At 50.3% G+C, this 20,929-nt stretch overlaps 3 non-coding genes across 3 annotated transcripts; all 3 read left to right on the top strand.

Annotated features, from left to right (window-relative positions):
* Positions 1 to 6,210: 6,210 nt before the first annotated feature.
* Positions 6,211 to 6,344, top strand: LOC116741089. The gene has a single exon (XR_004346057.1). It is a non-coding gene; the product is annotated as a small nucleolar RNA SNORA71 (small nucleolar RNA).
* A 1,791-nt stretch (positions 6,345 to 8,135) lies between these two features.
* On the top strand, positions 8,136 to 8,268 carry LOC116741091. Its single transcript, XR_004346059.1, has one exon. It is a non-coding gene; the product is annotated as a small nucleolar RNA SNORA71 (small nucleolar RNA).
* Positions 8,269 to 9,844: 1,576 nt separating this feature from the next.
* LOC116741087 lies at positions 9,845 to 9,979 on the top strand. The gene has a single exon (XR_004346055.1). It is a non-coding gene; the product is annotated as a small nucleolar RNA SNORA71 (small nucleolar RNA).
* Positions 9,980 to 20,929: the final 10,950 nt, after the last annotated feature.

The raw sequence follows: 20,929 nt of genomic DNA, 5'->3' as shown, positions 1-20,929 counted from the left end.
CACATTAAAAAGGTACCAAATGTACAGAACATATAAACAACAAGGTCCCACTGCACAGCACAGCGAACTATATTCAATATCCTAGGATAAACCATAATGGAAAAGACTATAAAAAACAATGTATATATGTGCATAACTGATTCACTTTGCTGTACAGCAGAAATTAACACAACATTGTAAATCAATTCTACTTCAATAAAAATTAATAAATTAAAGATAAAAAATTTAGGGACTTCCCTGGCAATCCAGTGGTTAAGACTCCATGCTTCCACTGCAAGGGGCACAAGTTCCATCCCTGGTTAGGGAACTAAGATCCCACATGCCACATGAGGTATGGCCAAAAATTTTTTTTTAATTTAAAAAAATAAATAAATAAGGCTTCCCTGGTGGCGCAGTGGTTGAGAGTCCGCCTGCCGATGCAGGGGACACGGGTTCATGCCCCGATCCGGGAAGATCCCACATGCCACGGAGCGGCTGGGCCGATGAGCCATGGCCGCTGAGCCTGCGCATCCGGAGCCTGTGCTCGGCAACAGGAGAGGCCACAACAGTGAGAGGTCTGCGTACCGCAAAAAAAAAAAAAAAAAGTTCATTGTCTCCTTCAACAAGTGTAAAATCTGGGATAGGACTGTCCACCTGCTGCCCAAGAGGTTCTGCCCTACAGGGAGCCTGCTAGGGGGAGGGGACCCCAAGAAGAAGGCCTGTTCACATCACTGGGGGTACAATCAAAGGGCACCAGGAGGGGGGTCTCTGAAGAACCCCTGAAACAGGGGCTGAGGGAGAATGCTCAGCATTAATTTCATGACCAGCCTGGAGAGAAATGTTCCCCCATCTCACTCGTCATTCCATCTGATCCTGATCCTGCAGGTACTGGGAGTGGGGGTGGGCTGGGGAGAGTGGGCAGAAACCTGGTGAAGAGAAACACATTTGGATGAGTAAGGGGAGAAGGTTCCCATCCCCTCCCAGCAGACAGCAATCCACCCTGTGCTTGGCGCCAGTTGGTGGAGAGCAGAGAAGTCTGAGCTATCAATGATCATTGAAAACACAATTGATACACGAGACGGACATTTAAAATAATTGAATGAAAACTATGTTCCCCATTTTCAGTAATACAAGACTTGTTACCTAAGAATGATCAGAAGACTGATGACGACTGCCTGATATTTTTCTAGGGGCAGTGAAAAGATAATTCCACTTAGAAAGTTTAAAGAGACAGGCAAAAAAAAATTGTTTTTATGATGACATACCAGAAGTCCCTCTTTCAGCATACTGGTCACATTTATAAAGGATTGGGCTGTGGCTGGGAGGCCAACATTCCATCATCTTGGAGTTTGTGACCTCACAGTGGCTGAGAGATTCCTGGAGCCTGGAGATGGGTGGGATGGGGAGATGGGGTCTCGGCTGGCTGGACAGATTGTCCGAAGGAGGTGATGCCCAGGGTCTAGGCTGGAAGCCAGCAGCTGGCCCGGTGAGCCCTGCAGGATCTCCAAGCCCTGTCCCTGCACTAAGAATGCTCAGCATGCTGGTGGTCTTGCTTATTCTGTTCATCTTCCTCCTTGCCGTCTTACTGATTATCTGTTACTGCATCTTTCGGGAGGAATAGGCTTGGGCTCCTGCAGGCTGGGACTGAGGCCCATTGGTAGCTTTGGCCAGTCCAGCCACCCAGGGCCTCTGCTGCCCCATGGCCTGGGTCTGGGCCTGTTTGGGAGCCTCCAGCAGCCCCCAGGCCCTCACTGGATGCTCAGACACACTGAGGTGAGACAGAGGGTCTCCCCACCAGGGTCAGTTCCCACCGAGGTGTCAGCATCCCCTCCTCCCTGTGTCCCCTCGCTGGTCCTCTGACCCCCACAGCCTCTTTGTCACTAGTTCTGCTTCTGCTTCATTTTTGTCCTGGGCTGAAGGCCCCTGGTTCCGGAGAGGGGGGTCAATGTTGGCCCAGTGAAAGTCTAAATGGCTCAGGCCTCTGCCATGCAGACAGACAGGAGAAGAGGTGGCCCGTTCCCTTCCCAAACAGGCAGGGCTAGGCCCTGGGGGACCGGAGTCCAAGCGAAAGACTGATAACCTTGGCCGGTGACATCAGACTTTCCTTCTATCTGCGGTGGACAATCCTTGAAAACAACCTTCTTGACTAATGAATCTGGATGGTCTTACTTGGGTTTCCCTGAACAACAACTTTGGACCTCCTTTGCTAACTAAATAACTGAGATGTTTGTGGCTAATTATACTTAAGCTTTCCTGGCTTGAGAATCATGAACTTTCTTGCCTGAAGACCTGGGCCTTCCGGGGTAACAATATTTGACTGTGGGTCATTATCTCTCACCATGCTAGCAGACTATATCGATTCTTTACTCTTAAGACCTTGGGTTGTCCTGGCCAAGGGCAGCAGACATCCCTGACTACTTTTCTGGGACTTCTAGGATAAAAATAGAAGAATTCTTCTATGATTTCACCATTACATGTGATATTGACTGATGGTTTATGATGTATATTCTATTTTTAGAATTTTAAGACTCAAAGTTATGAATGAATAGTAATTTTTATCAAATTATGTTAATCATGATGATGACGGTGATAGCTAAAGTGCATTACTAGCTGATGATAAGCCAAAAGCTAAAAAAAAAAGCACTTATGGTATTCATGTATTTCAATGCATTATTTTACCTAATTTAAAATTTTTGAATTGTAAAGTACACATAACATAAAATTTACCATCTTAATCATTTTTATTTTATTTCTTTATTTTTGGCTGCATTGGGTCTTCATTGCTGCATGTGGGCTTTCCCTAGTTGCGGTGAGCAGGGGCTACTCTTCGTTGTGGTACGCACGCAGGCTTCTCATTGCGGTGGCTTCTCTTGTTGCGGAGCACGGGCTCTAGAGTGCAGGCTCAGTAGTCGTGGTGCACAGGCTTAGTTGCTCCACGGCACGTGAGATCTCCCCGGACCAGTGCTCGAACCCGTGTCCCCTGCATTGGCAGGTGGATTCTTAACCACTGCACCACGAGCAAAGCCCCAGTCATTTTTAAATACTCAGTTCAGTAGTGTCAGGTACATTCCCAGCATTGTACAATCAATCCCCAGAACTCTTTTCTTCTTTCAAGCTGAAACGCTGTACCTATTAAACACTAACTCCCTATTCCCCACTATCCCCAGCCCCTGACCACCACCATTCTACTTTCTGTCTCTGAATCTGACTACTCTGGGTACCTCATATAAGTGGAATCACGTAGTATTTGTCCTTTTATAACTGGCTTATTTTACTTAACGTAATATTATTAAGGTTCATCCATGTTGTAGCATTTGTCAGAATTCCCTTCTTTTTTAAGGCTGAATAATATTCCATTGTATGTAGAGACCACATTTTGTTTATCCGTTCATCCATCAATGGACACTTGAGTAGCTTCTACCTTCTGGCTATCGTGACTAGTACTGCTATGCACATGGGTGGACAAATATCCCTTTAAGACCCTGCGTTCATTTGTTTCGAGGATAATCCTTAAATGGTGGGCCCTTCTAATGAAGACTCTTGGGAATATCTTTAAAGGGCAACACTTTGGGGGAATTTTCCCACAAGCTTCATGAGGACAAGCAACTAAGCCCGTGAGCCACAGCTACTGAGCCTGCGTGCTGCAACTACCGAAGCCCGTACGCTGCAACTACTGAAGCCTGCACGCCTAGAGCCTGTACTCTGCAACAAGAGAAGCCACCACAATGAGAAGCCCGTGCACTGCAATGAAGAGTAGCCCCTGCTCGCCGCAACTAGAGAAAGCCCGTGTGCAGCAACGAAGACCCAATGCAGCCAAAATAATAAATCGATAAAATAAATAAATTAAAAATAATAATAATAAATAAATAAATTTATATTAAAAAAAGACACCTGGGTATGATGTTTTCTTTGTGGGAAGATTGTTAACTGATTCAATTTTTTTAAGTGTTATGAAATTATTTAGGTTTTCTATTTTTCCTTAAGGCAATTCTGTTAAATATATTCCAGGAATGCATTCATTTTACCTAAATTTAAAATTTTATGGGCAAAAAGTCAAACATATTGTTCTCTAGCTTTTTACCCTCTGCTGACTGTACAAAGCCCCTTTTCCCATTCCTAAAGTTGTTTGGCTATGTTGCTCTAAATATGGTTAGGCTCATTTTCTGCCATTTTGGTTTCTACCCATTGTTTTATTGATTTTACTTTATTTGGATCATTTCAATTGTCCTTTTCCTCATTTTTTTTAAGCCCTCAGGAACCAAGAGCAAACTGAGACACATGGACTTTTTCTTACATTTCAGAATCAAGTGAGTGCCTCTCCCATTGCAACAATGAGAATTTCTTTCTTCTCTTGTAACATTTAAAGATTCATCTATTACAGGCCATGCAATGAGATGCTCTATCCAGTTTCTAACTTCTTCACATCCAAACACATGTATCCACTCCCCCATCCCTTCCCCTACATCAGCTTGTGCGTCTTCCTTTTCCTCCCGTTTCTGAACATCTTCCCATTCCCCCTTTCTGTTTGAGTCCTTCAAAACCCTGCTAGGGTACACCACCTACAAGAAACCACCTTAGTTTGGAAATTGATTGAAGTATGACTCCACTCATAGCTCCACAACTAGCCTCCAAGCTCCTTTAGGATCCCTGCTCTCTCACACTCGAGATACATAATTAAGGAAGAAAGTATAATTTTCCCAGCTTGGGTCTCACGCCCAACCATTTCTCAGGAGAGGGCAAGAAACTATAATTGATATTCCCAACAAGACTGAATTCAACAGGAAAAGTGAATGCCACAAGAAAATCAGGGAGAAGGAGTAGACAGGTCAAAAGTACAGATGTCCTAGCCATTTAATATTCAGATGGGCGGTTGGGAAGAGGAAAGGATGCTTGGAGACTTGGCAGGTCAGAGTTTCCGTTCTCATCCACAAGGGGGCGCGAAAGAACCGCTTGCGCGGGTTCCGCCCTGGGAGCCGCCTCTCTAGGCTGCATCCCGCACCTCAACTGCATTTCCGGTGGCGCTCAACCGCTGGCAGCTGGGTCTTGCGGCCTAGTCGCCGGGAACCGTGCAGTATCTTCTCTCGTCGTCCTGTATGACCTGCCCCCGACAGTCCCGGCGCCCTGGGTGAGTCATTGCGGGGTCGCGCTGCCCAGGGACCCCCGGCGGCCTTCAAGGCCGGTGCTCCGTCTCCCCGCCCCCGACAGGAGGGGAAACTGAGGCCCGAGGGGGGAGCTCCGGCCGCAGGTCACCTCGGAGCCCTTGTTCACTCCCTGTTCTGAGCCCGTCACCTCCGCCGCGTGTGGACCTTTCGGGACTCGTGTCCTAGACAAAGAGGCCTCGGGTCACCGCGTCACCGGCCGGCGCCGTCTCGGAGCCTCACCCGCCCCGTGGGAAGACTTGTGCCCGCTGATGTCGAGAGACCGGTCGGGTGCCGCGTGGGCCCCAGGTCCCGCAGGGGGTCGTGCAGAGCCCGTGTGAACCTGGCCTGAGGGGCGCCAGAACCCCTGATTCACTGCCCATCACCTCCGACTCCAGCGTTTCAGGCCCCAAAGCCGCTCGTCGGTTACCGGCCAAATACTCTGGTGAGCGTTAGCCCATTTCCCCCGAATAAGCTTTAAGGGAAAGTGTTGAAACCTCCATTTTCCAAACGGGTGTTTGAGCTTTAAAGTGAGGGCGCCCCAGTCCCTTGGGCAAGTGCCGCTCCTGAGGGCCTTGAACTGGGGGGGCCGTGGCCTTCCTGCCCCGCTGCAGACGGGGTGGTCCCTGGGCTCAGGGGGGTTCTGGAACTGTCTTGCAAAGCCTTGTGCAGGAGAGTGGGGCTGGGTTTGGGGGCCAGAAAGGCCTGAGTTCAGATGCTGACGCAGCCTCTCGTTAGCCGTGGAACCTCGGGTGAGTTACTTCATTCTCCTGAGCTTTCCTTTCCTTCCAGGGGGGAAACAGCAAGCAGTCTGGGAGGGCAGAGGCCTGGTCTGTGTCTTTGAACCCCCAGTGCCTGGCAAGTGGTTAGTAGGTACTTAGTTGGTATTTTGTGGGTGGAGGAGTACTTGAGGCATTTTTACGAGAAGTTGGTCTTCCTGCGGCCTCTGTTGATGAGGGGAGATGGAGTCTTTCCATGAAGTGAGGATAGTGTTGGGGTCCCGGGCTTGGCTGGGCAGCTTTCCCCTGCCTGGGCGGAGCGCCGGCTGCTGACATGGGCTCCTCTGCCTGGCTCTTCTTCTGCCCTTTGTTGCCCCTGCATTCGGAAGTGATCGTGGGCTGGCCGTGCCCTGGTCACTGGTAGTGCCGGCAGAGGCGTTGCTGAAAGCGTTTCCCCGTGTTTGGAGGGTTCACTCCTGTCCCTTCCCAACTCTGGAGCTGTCCCACTCGGCCGTCCTCCCGCCACCTTTACATATGCTTCCTGGCCCCTGGTGTCCAGCTTACTGAGTGTTCCCTCTGCGAGGCCCAGTGCTAGTTGCAGAGAAGCTTTTAAAAAAGGAAGATAAAGCATGGGCTGTGTCTAAGGAGCTGTGGGCTGGCTGTGGAGCCACTGTTCGGGTAATTTTCACCAAGGGTTTCCCTCCAGGAAGCCAGGTCTGCCTCCCCCCTCTCCCCTTTCCAGGTCCTTAATCAAGCATGTTTCCTGGTGTGATGTAGTGTGGGAAGTGGCTTGATGTGAGATGAGGGCACTAATCATACTTCATGGAAATCGTTGGTTTTCTTGTTTTTTTGCCTCTCTCTGCTCTGATCTCAAGCTCAGTGTCTGAGTTTTGCCTCTCCGCAGCCTCAGTGCCTGGCAGGTGTCGGGTGCTCAGCAACTGTGCAACAACTGCCCAGCAGGAAAGAAGGCAAGGACAGACGCATCCCGGTGAGGTGGCGTGGCCCATCATGTCATGGAGAAGCAGGGGAAGACTGCTTGTGAGCCAGCCAGCCAGGGGAGAGGTGGGGGCACTTCCTGTGTTTCCTTTTCTTGGAATTGTTCTTCCTATTGACCAGTATTTATCCCTTGGAGGTCCCTTGGCATGAGATGGAGCCCAGTCCACCAGGGGAGACTTTCCCCATGGCCTGCGGTTATGGTGGCAGGAGCCAGAGCAGTATTGCACTTGGACAAGGCTTCAGTAGACACCAGACCTCACCTCCGCAGGCAGCCTGAGGTGCCTTTACCCCTCCTACCCCACCCCCGGGTCAAGGCCAGACCAGGCCAGGCCCGGCCTGTCAGGTGCTGCGTGCTCCCAGACCTGTCCTGGACTTTTATCCTGTTCAAGATCCAGCTTCCAGAAGCTGTACAGTGTCATTAGAGTTTGCACAAAAGGTGATCTGAAAAGGCCTCTGCCTCAGATGCAGATGAGCTGTTGTCCCATGTGGAGTAATAACTTCCGTCCTGTTCACGAGTGGTGGCGTGGCTCGTGGGTGGTAACAGCAGCCCATGTTTGTGAAGTGGCCGCTGTGCACGTACTCGGCCTGGGCTTCCCAGGACGTGCTGTGGCCAGGTGGGATCTAGGTTACTCATCCAGGGCTTCTCGATTGTTGCAGAGGAGACCCTTGAGAGGTGTTCGCATCCTGTCAAGAAGCGGCTGGACCACGTGCTGCTGAGGTGAGCTCTGTTCCCTGGAGATCTGGGGCTTTGCCTCCCTCAAGGTACACGCAGGTCCCGCCATGGTCCTGGAAGCAGCTAGAGGAGAGACGAGAGTGGCTTCGACCCGGCCCTCAGCGTTACCCTGTCTGGGGCCTTTGGGAACACACCTAGTTCCTCTTTACGTGCTTGTTTCTGAGAGCCCCTGGGGAGCCCTTCCTCCGACTGTTTGTTATGTTGGCAGCAGAATGTGTGAACGGAGGCAGGGAAAGGATTTCTGTATGCCCACCTGTACCCAGGTGTCAGTCACTTCTCTGCCTCCTCCTAACTTTGGGACCTTCTCTTATCGCTGGTTTCATCCTCCATAAAGCAGGACTACAGTGAGACCATTTGTCCTCAGATCACCTAGTCCCTGTCTTTTACAACCTAAGAACTCTGTCACTTTTCTTTCAGAGGTGTCCTCCCTTTGTCTCTCCCTTCCGGCCACGTGGAAGCCTTTTTTGCAGGATTAGAAGCAAATACTGGGTCCTTGTGCTCTGTTAGGCCGACTGCTCTAGGCCTCTGCCATTGGCCTCATTTTTCAGCAAGCCCTCTGTCCTTTCCTGCCCCTGCACTTGGAAGTGATCACGGGCTGCCTGTGGCCTGCATTTTGGTAGTGCAGGCAGAGGAAACATGGTAAGGTTGTCCTGCATTTGGAGGGTTCACATCCTCACCCTGCAGTTCCGGGAGCTTTCCCACACACTCCTGCTTCTTCCCTGCCACACCTCGGGCCTCCAGGGCCTTGGGGTCTATCATGCGTGCATTAGTGTCATTGTTGGGGCATTCGCTTCCTGCCCCTGCTGTTGGGAACCAGGCCCTGTGTGCTGCTTAAGTTCCCCTTGATGCCCAGTTGCTATCAGTCGGCCATGGCACGTTCCCGTAAACCTGGCAATGGCGTCCTTTTCTGCCTTCACTGGTCAATTACACATTGGTCAGCGTTGGCCACCCTGCCATAGGCCACCCATTGTCTCCCTTTTTAGAGTTAACTACTGTTTTTTTTAATGAGGAAATAGTGTGTCTGTTCAGGAAATAATAACAGCCAACATCTGCAGAACGTTTACTGTCTGGTAACTCTTGCACTAAGTCCTTTCCTGGTGCCTGACATGCTCTGCCGTGAGCAGGGACAAGGCGGGTGCTCATCCTTGGCTTCTTGTCTGTTGCAGATGAGTCCACTGTGTGCAGAGGTGTCATGGGAGTTGTCATCAGGAGTGGTCTAGACCCCAGTGTCCTTGAGGTAAGATCTCTGGTCCATTCTCCGGAGTGTTGGGTCCTCTGATCCGGTAGTCGTGTGTGTGTGTGCCCAGGGGCTTTGGGTGAAGATGTAGGGGAGCCGAGAGGTGAGCTGAAGGCAGCATCCACGAGTCCCCAGGTCTGCTCACCACCCCAGCTCTGGGCATCCTGGACCACATCTGGCCCTTCACTGTCTGCAGTGGCTGCTGCAGGGGTGGAGCCTCTAGAGTTCCACTGGGGCAATGAGAGTTGTGGGGTATCTGTCCTTCCCTGGAGTGTGGACAGAAGGATGTTGTGATGGAAAATGGGCGGACCTGGGCATCAGAGATTCCTCCCCTGGCTTTGAATCCCCTTCTGCTGCCAGCTTAGTCAGTGTCCTGTTCAGAACCTTGTTTTCTTCGTTTGAAAAACCAAAGCTGTGTTAGAGGTGACTTTGTGGTTCTTAAGACCACATGATTTCTGTAATTTCCAACTGTAATATTTTCCCATTTTTGTCCAAAGTGACTTCTCTGGGTTATTTTTTTTTTTTTGAGTGGATTTTTTACTGTGCTTTTTTTTTTTTTAATTTATTTTTGGCTGTGTTGGGTCTTCGTTGCTGTGTGCGGGCTTCCTCTAGTTGCGGTGAGCAGGGGCTACCCTTCGTTGTGGTGCGCAGGCTTCTTATTGTCGTGGCTTCTCTTGTTGCGGAGCATGGGCTCTAGGCGCACACGCTTCAGTAGTTGTGGGTTGCGGGCTCTAGAGCGCAGGCTCAGCAGTCGTGGCTCGTGGGCTTAGTTGCTCCGCGGCATGTGGGATCTTCCCCGGCCAGCGCTCAAACCTGTGTCCCTTGCATTGGCAGACAGATTCTTAACCACTGCGCCACCAGGGAAGCCCCAAAGTGACTTCTCTTTGATTCCCCTTGGTAGAAGGTTCCTGTTGGGCTTTTGCAGGAAAGAATGGCCACTCCATGGGTCCTGTGCTTGGCTGGGTGGTTTTCCCAGACTCGGTCTACTGTATAGGCCACTGGCACTCCCTTTTCTTCCTGGAGCTCTCTCTGCGTTTTACGCACCTGCATTCAAAAGGTGGCCATGGGCTGTCTGTGCTCTGGTCGTTGATAATGCAGGGAGAGGAATTGTGGAAAGCAATTTCCCGTGTTTGGAGGGTCCACACCTGTCCCTTTCAAATGCTGGCGCTTTCACACACTCCTGCTTCTCTCCAGCCCGTGCTTTCCAGCCCTCAGGCACTGGGGGCTGCTGTGTGACAGGCAGTGACAGGAGACTTCTGAGCTTGGCCTGTCTCGGCTTGGCCTCCTGTTAGCAGAGCCAGGCTACGTCTGTGTCAGGTTTAGATACTTTACGGCTGTAAGGAACCAGGATGAATTACACGTAATGAATACGCACGATGTTGGGTGGTGTATAGTGGTTGCTGTAAGATTTTCAAAGGGAAGCAGCTTGTTGGAGGTGGCGGACCTGGCCTTTGAAGGAGTGGGATGTGATAGGCCGTAGGAAGGTCTTCGGGGGAAGGGAGGAACACGAGGACGATTTGAGGCTGGGGTGAGCATGAGCACCTGGGAGTCTGGTGTACAGGCAGGAATGACAGTGTGGGGGAACGGGACGGCTGCTGGGGGCGAACAGTGGGGGACGGGACGGCTGCTGGGGCGGGGGACAGTGTGGGGGACGGGACGGCTGCTGGGGCGGGGAACAGTGTGGGGGACGGGACGGCTGCTGGGGCGGGGGACAGTGTGGGGGACGGGACGGCTACTGGGGTGGGGGACAGTGTGGGGGACGGGACAGCTGCTGGGGGGGGGACAGTGTCGGGGACGGGACGGCTGCTGGGGGGGGACAGTGTCGGGGACGGGACGGCTGCTGGGGCGGGGGACAGCGTGGGGGACGGGACGGCTGCTGGGGCGGGGGACAGCGTGGGGGACGGGACGGCTGCTGGGGCGGGGGACAGCGTGGGGGACGGGACGGCTGCTGGGGCGGGGGACAGCGTGGGGGACGGGACGGCTGCTGGGGCGGGGGACAGCGTGGGGGACGGGACGGCTGCTGGGGCGGGGGACAGCGTAGGGGACGGGACGGCTGCTGGGGCGGGGGACAGTGTGGGGGACGGGACGGCTGCTGGGGCGGGGGACAGTGTGGGGGACGGCTGCTGGGGCGGGGGACAGTGTGGGGGACGGGATGGCTGCTGGGGCGGGGGACAGTGTGGGGGACGGGACGGCTGCTGGGGTGGCGGTCCCCGCTCCTGCCACAGGGGTAGGGCCGAGTGGGAAGAGCTCCTGAGAGCAAGCTCTCCAGCCGTCTCTCTGCCAGTTACTACCTTTGCTCTGTCGCCATGAAAAGGCCCATTTTTAAAAGACTGTTCATTTTGACTCTTCTTTGGGAGTTTTTTTTTTGTTTTTTTTTTTTTTTCCGCGGTACGCGGGCCTCTCACTGTTGCGGAGCACAGGCTCCGGACGCGCAGGCTCAGCCGCTCCGCGGTATGTGGGATCTTCCCAGACCGGGGCACGAACCCGTGTCCCCAGCATCGGCAGGCAGACTCTCAACCACTGTGCCACCAGGGAAGCCCTCTCTGGGAGTTTTGAGATTCCTTTTTGAGCCAGGTTTAGTGTGAAAAGTCCGCAGCTCATGCCTGACTAATTGGGGGCACTCTCACGCGTGTCAGCTTGAAGGAAGACGAGGTAACGTTGGAGAGTTATCCCTGGTCCCGACCTCCTGCCCCGTGGCCGCCTCATCACTCTGCGGTGCTGCCTTGGAGGACGCATCAGGGGTGGAAGCTCTGGCCTCAGGATGGTCACCTGGGTCCCAGCTCCCCTGGAAGGGCCTCCTCATGGTGAGTAACTGCCAAGGGGCTAAGTCGGCCTGTGTTTCTGAAATAGAAATTCCAAGCTGCCGGCCTCATGTGACTTCCTCCTTCAGGTTGTTCTGGGGCTGTTCACGGACGCTGGCGTAGCAGAGCGAAGAGGGGTGTTGCCGCCGACCATCACCAGACCTCCTTCTACTGTTGCCTTAGCACAGTATGGAATGGCTTTGTCCCTGTGAGCGGGGCAGAGGGAAAGTCCTGGGACTCTGGGGACTTGGGATTCAGAACTGGAGACCTTCAGCTGGCTCTGCCCTTCCCAGCAGGTGCCACAGAGCACTGCGGACCCAGAAGTCTGCTTTCCTTCCGTCTGGACCAGGTCATCCAGTGGCCTCCGTGTCCCCTTGTCTGCTCCTGGTGTAACTTTTTAGAAACAGGAGTTCCCATTGGAGTCTTCTGTGCTGGGCATCGTGTCCTCTAACCCACTTCAATAAATCTTGAAACTGTCTTGCCGCTTTTTATGGTTTTGTTTTCTTTTTTCAATACTTGCTTCTGTGTGCACAGCTGGGTATAGAGACAGTGGGTCACAGGGGCAGGTCTTCCAGGTTTCAGTCATTGAGACTTTCCACTAAGCACACTCCTGAGGCCTGACCTAGGGATGGGGGGTGGGATGTAGACTTGACATGGGGTTGAATAATCCCAGGTGCTTCTGGGGGCTCAGGTTTAGCAGAGATGAGAATTGTTGGCGGAGGAATGTTTGCTCCAGGGCTTTGGAAGAGAGGATGAGGGTGCGGTGGACGTACAGACAGTCAGGGGCTGAAGTCCTCGAGGAAGCAGGAGAGCCTTGGGCTCTGGGGGTGAAAGTACACGGGGTGAATTTGGGGAGATGGTTTGGACCAGGGCTGGGAGAGGGATGTATGAGGAACAGCTGCCCTCGGGAGAACTCTGGGGGTGTGGTGGGCAAAGGCCAGGTGTTGGGGTTACTGGTACAGTAACAATAACGGCAGTGGTGCGCTTCACCACCCTGTGGGTACATGGTACTCTGCTCACCTTTCAGGTGTCGTCCACACAGGGGAACTCTCCCAAAGGCCCTGGTGAGAAAGGAGGAGTTCGCTGTCCATTCCTTCCAGTGACGTTGAATCACCTTGACGGGGACTGAGATAGAAACCAGGTGATCAGGCCCACCTTTGTGAGGTCAGCAAATTGATGGCTTCTGTCAGTGGGAGGCATTCTTGGGCCTGGAGGGTCCACGCTGCCGGGCAGCCGCAGCAGATGTCCTTGTTTCTGCCGTTCGCCTCTCCTTGGTACCTGCCCAAGGGCCACGTGAAGTCTCCCATTTGCTCTCTTGAAGGACCCCCACCTGCTCTGACTCCTCTCTGGGCCAGTTTCATCCCACCATGGCCCTAGTTCTCTAGTGAAAAAGGAGCACATGTCCGCCCACTTAGCCAAAGCCCCTTCCTTTCCAGTGAGATTTCGCTGCTGGTTGTTGCCTTGACACTTGGAGCCCTCTTTCTTTAACACCGACTGTCCCCTCATTGCTAAGCAACTTCCTGTTAGCTTTTGGTACCAGTGTCTATGCCCCATTCCCCTCCCCTTTATTCTGTTTATTCTTTCATGGTTTTCTGGACCCCCCTACCTCAATCCTATAGCCTGGGGGTCCTTGGTGCCATTTTGTCTGTGTCCTGTAGGAGGGGGAGGCGATGGAGCACTGGAGAGGGGAGAGGTGTGAGGTGCTGTGGTTGGTGAAGTGGGGGCGGGGAGGGGAGTCACAAGCCTACGGAGGTGTGATCTCTGACCGTGGCTTGGCCCAAGGGCACCAAAATTTCCTTCGTAATTCGCCAGCCTGGTCACTTTCCGGAGGCGTCACTCATTCCTCGCCCTGTTTCCGTGGCATCCTGGTATAATGACTGGAGGTGGGGGTGGGTGAAGTAATGCATTAGAAGTGCAGGTTGCACCACCCCACCTGCCTGCCCCGCACGTAGCACTCAGTAGAGGACAGCGCTTCCTGGTCGTTAACCTGTTCACTTTCAAATTATAAATGATGCTCGCCCCTGACCCAGCCTCTTAAGTCTGCCCTCCTCTGCTCTCTGCTACCCTCGCCCACCTGACCCTCAGCCCCAGCTTAGGCTTCCCACTCGCCGGGGTAGACACGCAGGGCCCTCCCCTGTGACCATGGTCTACTGTCCACCCGCATCTCACACATCACGCCCCACAAGCACCATAGGCCCCAGCCGTGCTACGACGTAAGGTTCCTGACCATGCTGCCCTTTTCCTGGCCTGCGTTTTGTGTGCCTGGAACGCCCCTTCCATTTCAGATGCTCGCCTGACTCAGCTTGTGTCACTTCCTGTAGGAAGCCTTCACTGGTAAACCTCCACCCAGACTGGATCCCCTGCCCTTCCTTCCATTCACATCAAGTTCAATTTTGGGTAGGCACAATTCTAGGAAATGATCAATAAAAGAAGGCAAAAGAGCGAAAACCCCTGCCTTTATGCTGCTTCCATTTTAGAGGACAGGGACATACCATAAACAAAGTACTGAAATGTCTAGTGTGCTAGAGAAGGACTGAGAAGAAAAATAGTCAAGCAGAGAAACAGGACAGGAAGTCTGGGGACAAGCAGGGGGCGTGGCCTTTGAATCTGTAGATGGAGAAGGCCTTACCTAGGAGGTGTGATTTGAGTAGAGGGAGGAGCTCTCACCTCTGGGCGTTCATGGCAGCCTGTGCAGTCTCCATCACGGCACGGACCAGCGATGGGAGGAATCTTCCCTCTGGGATACCAGGCCCAGGGAACTGGGGGGACGAGACACCTTTGAGGCCTCTGCAGGGCCACGGCTAATTAGCAACGTCTGCCATATGGTGAGGGCAGCAGCCGAATCAAGTTGGGATTAGCTAGTCAGGCCAGGCTGTGCACGTCTGGAGGGCAGGCTCTGCATTGTCAGCGTGCAGCCCTTCGCCCCACCCCCCGACCACAGCTCGGTGGACTTGGTGCTATCACCCATGGGCAGGCCTAACCCATGACCTGGTCTAGGACCAAGAACAGTGCTAACCAAGCCAGGCATGTTTTCCTCTTGGGGAGTTCTTAGCGTGTCAAGAGCCTGAGTGATTGGTTGCAGGAACAAAAACAGGAAGAGATGGAAGAATTAAGTCCCTTTAACAGCAGAGTCCAGAGGTGCAGAGCATTGAGCTCCTGTTGTAGGCAAGAGAACCATTTCTAGAATGTTTACAGGGAGAGGATGAGATTCCAATTTCCAAACCATGTTTGTGCTGCTATACAAGGCCTGGCTATGAAGTCTGAGCAGCACTTGCTACAAGGCCTGGGGTTCAGTTTTCCCTGAATTCTTATAAGCATGGCCAAGTGACCAAAATTCTCGTCTTCCTTTTCTTTCTAAGAGAAGTTACGTACACCATCACTGTACCATTAGTAGAGGGAGCTAAATGAGTCTGCTCATAACAGCCTACAGGGTATTACTTACCAGTGTAGTGGCTGACACAGGCGAGGAGCTCAATCTGCATTGAAGGATGAGGGATGAAGCCAGTGGTGGCCTCGACCATGGGTACCAGGAGTAGTTCACTGAGGCCCCTCTGCCCCCATGACTACAACTGGCATGTCACCAGGATACCTAACTCGGCCTGCATTAGGAAGCGACCTAGAGAAACCATTAAGAGCCTGTTGAATTCTGATGTCCCTTAATTGCTGTGGGGCCCGGAGCACATTCTTTTGCCTCCTTGAGCCTCGGTTTCTGGCTCTGTGGTTTGACCATCAGAATAGGACCTACCACAAATAGTAATGATGAAATAAGATGATGCTTGTTCAATGCATAACCCAGTACCTGCCTCACACTGAGTGCTCTGTACACATCAGCTATTTTTATTCGATGAGCATGTCTTGCTTGTTGACAGTTAAAATGAAGAACAAATATAAAATGTCATTATGACAGACTCATCAGTCATCTATTAACGTGACACCATAAATACTTTGCAAGTTTGCAGACGTCCCAGTGGGGCTGGTGTTAATCGTCCCTACCATTGATTGAACTTATTAAATCGCATACACTGTACTAAGTGAGCCTGTATATATAATTACTTCGCTTAATCTTCACAACAACCAGTGAGGTAGACTTAATTATTCTCCATTTTATAAATGAGGAAGAAACCAAAGCTCAGAGAAACAAAAGGACCTGTCTCCCTTCTGATGAAGGGTTCAGCTGGCTTACCATTTCCTGGTGTATCGAGTAGTGAAAAATGTTGCAGGCTGATTTCATAAATAGCACAAGCATACGAGGCTGTCAGATGCTTGTTTGTACTGGGAAACTGGAAATTAGGATATTTTACTATTCCCTCCATCTGTTTCAGATTATGGCCTATTATCCAGTCTTCCTAAAATAGTCCCCATCTAAATCACCAGTCTTGAGGACTGAACTTGTGAACCTGACATGTACAGAGACGATAGGCATGTTTCAGCCAACGCCAAAGTATCAAGTGCGCATCTCATTACGGCTGTATCTGAGGCAGGAGTCATCCTAGGTCTCCTAAGCTTGAAAAAACCTTGGCAGGGTATGACCGAGGTGGCCCAAGAACCAGGATTAGGGTCAGAAGGGCTATGATCCTGTCAGCAAGTTGGTGCCTGGTACCAGAGGTGAGGCAGCTGGTGGGAGTTTTACGTATAGTATAATCAAGCCAGGAGAACGGCCATCTGGGAGAATGAAGGTTTATTTGTCCATGGAAAAAGGATTTGTCAGGCACTGTGCTGAGAAGCAGGATCTGCCCTCATGGGGATCACATACAGGTATATACATAATAAATTCTGTTTCCAGATATTTATGGAACAGTCACTATGTGTGGGCCTTGCTCTAAGCTGTGCACACAATCCTGAACAAAGCTGAGGAGGGGCCTCACGGAGTGTACAGTCTAGAACAGCACTGTCCAATATAAACCCATACATGTAATTTAAAATTTTCCGGGCTTCCCTGGTGGCGCAGTGGTAGAGAGTCCACCTGCCGATGAAGGGGACACAGGTTCGTGCTCAGGTCCGGGAAGATCCCTCATGCCGCGAAGCGGCTGGGCCCGTGAGCCATGGCTGTTGAGCCTGCGCGTCCGGAGCCTGTGCTCCTCAACGGGAGAGGCCACAACAGTGAGAGGCCCGCATACCGCAAAATAAAAAGGAAAACTTTTCCTACTAGCTGCATTAAAGAAATAAAAAGCAGATGAAATACATTTTAGTAATATGGTTTTATTTGATTCACTACATCAAAAAATATTTTCATTTCAACATATAATTAATATAAAAATTATTGAGATGTTTTATATTTTTCCCCCAAACTAAATATTTGAAATCTGGTGTACATTTCATGCTTATAGCACATCTTGGTTATGCTTACAGCACATGTGGCTGGTGGCTACCTTATTGGACAGCACACAGATCTAGATGATGAGGGGTTCGAGGTTAATTCCACGAAAGAAGAGTGTTGCAAGGATGTCTTCTTTACAGGAAGGCTGCTGCATCTGGTAAAGAAGCTCCTCCAGCCTGGGTTCCCCATCCCCTGGAATCCCTCTTCCCCATCTTGGCAGAGCAGGGCCAGGTATATATCAGGTGTGCCGGATGGAATCCCTGCATCATGTTCCAGAACCTACTGGAGGCAGGATGCCAAGTTCCATAGCGCTTGCCCAGCGTAAGCCCCACCTCCTAGAGTTAACCTTAGTGTGCTGGGAGTGTGTTCATTCAGTCAGTTACTACTTGTTAATTGAGCACCTACTAAGTGCCAGCCTCTGTGCTAAGTAAGCACTGGGAACACACACGAGTGAACATAGACAGTTGATAGCTCACAGTCCCATCATGATAAACAAGTAACCCACAAATGAAGAAATCATTAAAAACTGTTAGAAATGCTATGGAGGACAAATGACAGGTGCTGTGAGATTCAGCAGGGCCACCTGACCTCTTTGGGGGTCAGAGAAGTTATCCCGGAGGATAAGGGCAAAGGAGGAGTGGTCCACGTGCAAAAGCAGCATGGGGGATGCAGGGAGGAGCTCTAAGACAGCCAGTGGGGATGGCATGCACCATTGAGGATTAGGGCAGCAGCCTGGAGTGGCTGGGAGAGCGCTAGCTTTGGAGTCGCACGGATCTGGTCCAACCCAACCAGAAACTTGGGTGACAAGTTTCAACCTGTCTGGGCCCCAGTTACCTCCTTTAGAGGGATGTGGTGAAGATTAAACAGAGTGATGTATGAAAACTCTTGATACAGCAAATGCCCTACCTCATTGTTAAATTATTGACCTTTGTTATTATTTATTGAAGGTTCTTCTGCGCCATATCAAGAAGATGGCCAAGTTTTGTGTTTGTTTCCTTCTCTTGGGGACTTCAGAAGGCTCCAAAGTAGAAGTGTTTGGAGAAGTGGAGACAGAACCCCCCCCTTTATTTTTTCCCTTGCTTTATTTTTACTAGAAAATTTGAACAGTACAAGTAATAGATGACTTTTAAAAATAAACCTTTTATTTTGATAGTTTTAGATTTGCAGAAAAGTTTAAAACCTAGTACAAAGAGTTCCCATGTATCCTTCACCCAGGTGCCCCTAATAAGCACATTTGTTAAAATTAAGAAGTTAATACTGGTACCTTACCATTAACTGAACTCCAAGTTCAGTTTGGATTTCACCAGTTTCCCCACTCATGTCCATTTTCTGTGCCAGGATCCAATCCAGAATACCACATTACATTTAGTCATTATGTTTCCTTAATCTCCTCCAATCTGCAACAGTTTCTCAGTCTTTCCTTATTTTTCATGACCTTGACAGTTTTTTGTTTTTGTTTTTGCCTGCTAAGTATGTGGGATCTTAGTTCCCCGACCTGGGATCGAACCTGTGCTGCTTGCATTGGGAGCACGGAGTCTTTTTTTTTTTTTTTTTTTAAGGTCACTGCAGTAGTGGTTGGAATAAGAGGCTGAAAGGATTTTTTTTTTTTTTTTTTGGCTGTGTTGGATCTTTGTTGTTGCGCGCGGGCTTTCTCTAGTTGTGGCGAGTGGGGGGCTACTCCTCGTTGCTGTGCGCAGGCTTCTCATTGCGGTGGCTTCTCTTGTTGCGGAGCACGAGCTCTAGGCACGCGGGCTCAGTAGTTGTGGCTCGTGGGCCCTAGAGCGCAGGCTTGGTAGTTGTGGCACCTCGGCCTAGGTGCTCTGTGGCATGTGGGATCTTCCTGGATCTGGGATCGAACCCGTGCCTGCATTGGCAGGCAGATTCTTAACCACTGGGCCACCAGGAAAGTCCCGACGTTGACAGTTTTGAAATGTGTTGGTAAGATATTTTGTAGAATGTCTCTCAATTTGGGCTTTTCTGATGTTTTCTCATGATTAGACTGGAGTTATGGGTTTGGGGGAAGAATATCAGAGAGGTGAAAAGGCCCTCTTATCACATCCTATCGGAATATATAACATGACTTATCACCAGTGATATTAACCTTGATTACTTGGTTAAGGTGGTAGCTGCCAGACTTCCCCACTATAAAGTTACTATTTTTTCTTTCCATACTCTAGTCTTTGGAATATAGGCTTGATTTTAATAGATTTTTAAGAAAACATATTTGGAAATCTTTGCCCAACAGTGAGAGAGTATATCTCTTTCTCAAGCACATTTGAAGTATTTACAAATAATGACCACATTATCTGCTGCAAAGCGAGTCTCAAATACCAATGCATCAGTATCACATAGATTACAATATGACTATAACATAAAGACACGTAAAAACAAAAGTTTAGACAATACTTAGACTTCAACTATTACGAACATACCGTATATCAAAACTTGTGGAATGCAGCTAAAACAGTACATAAGGAGAAGTTTATAACTTTGAAGGCCTTCATTGAGAAATTCCCTACAGTAAAAGGAGCTTGTGACTCATCACACAGAAGACTTACCTCCACTGACCAGTGTGGACAGGAGTTCAGAGGGTTTCTCCCCAGTGTTATGGTCTTGGGCACTCCTCCAGGACTTTAGCAAAACCCTGAGGGAATCAGAACCGCAGTGAACCACTGAGATTGAATGGCCCACCAGTTCCGAAAATGGATGCACAGAACAGTTCCTATTCGATTCTACAAAGAAAAGGGATAAAGGGAACTATGTTCAATATGCTGTGATAGGGACTTCCCTGGTGGTCCAGTGGTTAGGACTTTGCGCTTTCAATGCAGGGGGTGCAGGTTCGATCCCTGGTCAGGTGACTAAGATCCCACATGCATGCTGTAACTAAGAGTTCACATGCCACAACTAAGGAGCCCGCCTGCCGCAATAAGACCCAACTCAACCAAATAAATAAATATTTTTAAAAAATCCTGTGATAAACCATAAAGGAAAAGAATATAAAAAAGAATATATATGTGTCTATAACTGAGTCACTATGCTGTACAGCAGAGATTGGCACAGCATTGTAAATCAACTACACTTCAATTAAAAAAAAAAAAGAAAAGGGGTGAGATATTTTCCCCACCCTAGCTTTGTGAAATAAGTTTCAGTTGTGATATCTATCAGAGGTGTTGAGGGAAACCAGAGTTTATGTTATCTTTGATTTAGATCTGCTAAAGACATTGTTCTGTTGGGAGCAAGAGTTTTATAATTTTTTTAAAAAGCTGTCCTTTCCAAATGCAAGAAAGACAGCTTCTCAACAGTGAAAAAAGTACATAAGAATATAGGTTTAACCTCTTCTTAAAATAAAAAATTCTAAGTAATGAAGTTTGCTCCAATGTCACAGGTATTGCCTTTAAGTGCCCTTTTTCAGAATGTGCCACCTCCTTGTAAAACTCTCGCCACTTCTAATAGACCCTGTGTGGGTTCTGCTCTCATAGGTTTAGCTGTCTTCTGCTTGAGGTGATCAAGCCGGGGAATACAAAGCTTCAAAATGCCGATTCCTTGAGCTATTCCCTGGCAGCTTTACCAGGGAGATGGTTAACGGTTAGGGTGGGATTCCTTGAGCTCCCTTGGAATGGGCTTGTTGAGGACCACCCTTCCCCACCAGAGAAGAATGTACTAAGAAAACCTAGCCTTCTCTTTCAGTCAAGCATTTTCTATGGCATGCGCTCAACCAAGCACCCCCAGCATCTCTGCTTCTCAGCTATGAAGTATGATGTGAATGGTTCCCAGGAGGGGTACAGTGCACAGCCCTGTGTGGCAGACCTGCCTACCTTCAGTGGGAGGTGGATGGAGACATGCCTGGGATAAACCTAGAGTATGTCTCTAACTGTATGCAAAAAACCAGAATAAGTGTGGAGTCAGAAGTCTGCACATAGGGAGAGGCAGAGCTGCAGGACAGGGAGTCCCAGAGGAATTCCAGTCCCCCGTGCTTGTTGTCTTGAAGGCCCAACTTGACCTCTGCCCT

The sequence above is a fragment of the Phocoena sinus genome, chromosome 15 (genome assembly GCF_008692025.1).
Source record: "Phocoena sinus isolate mPhoSin1 chromosome 15, mPhoSin1.pri, whole genome shotgun sequence".
Classification (NCBI taxonomy): Eukaryota; Metazoa; Chordata; class Mammalia; order Artiodactyla; family Phocoenidae; genus Phocoena; species Phocoena sinus.
Note: the sequence above shows the minus strand (reverse complement) of the source record. Positions and strands in the feature narration are given on the sequence as shown.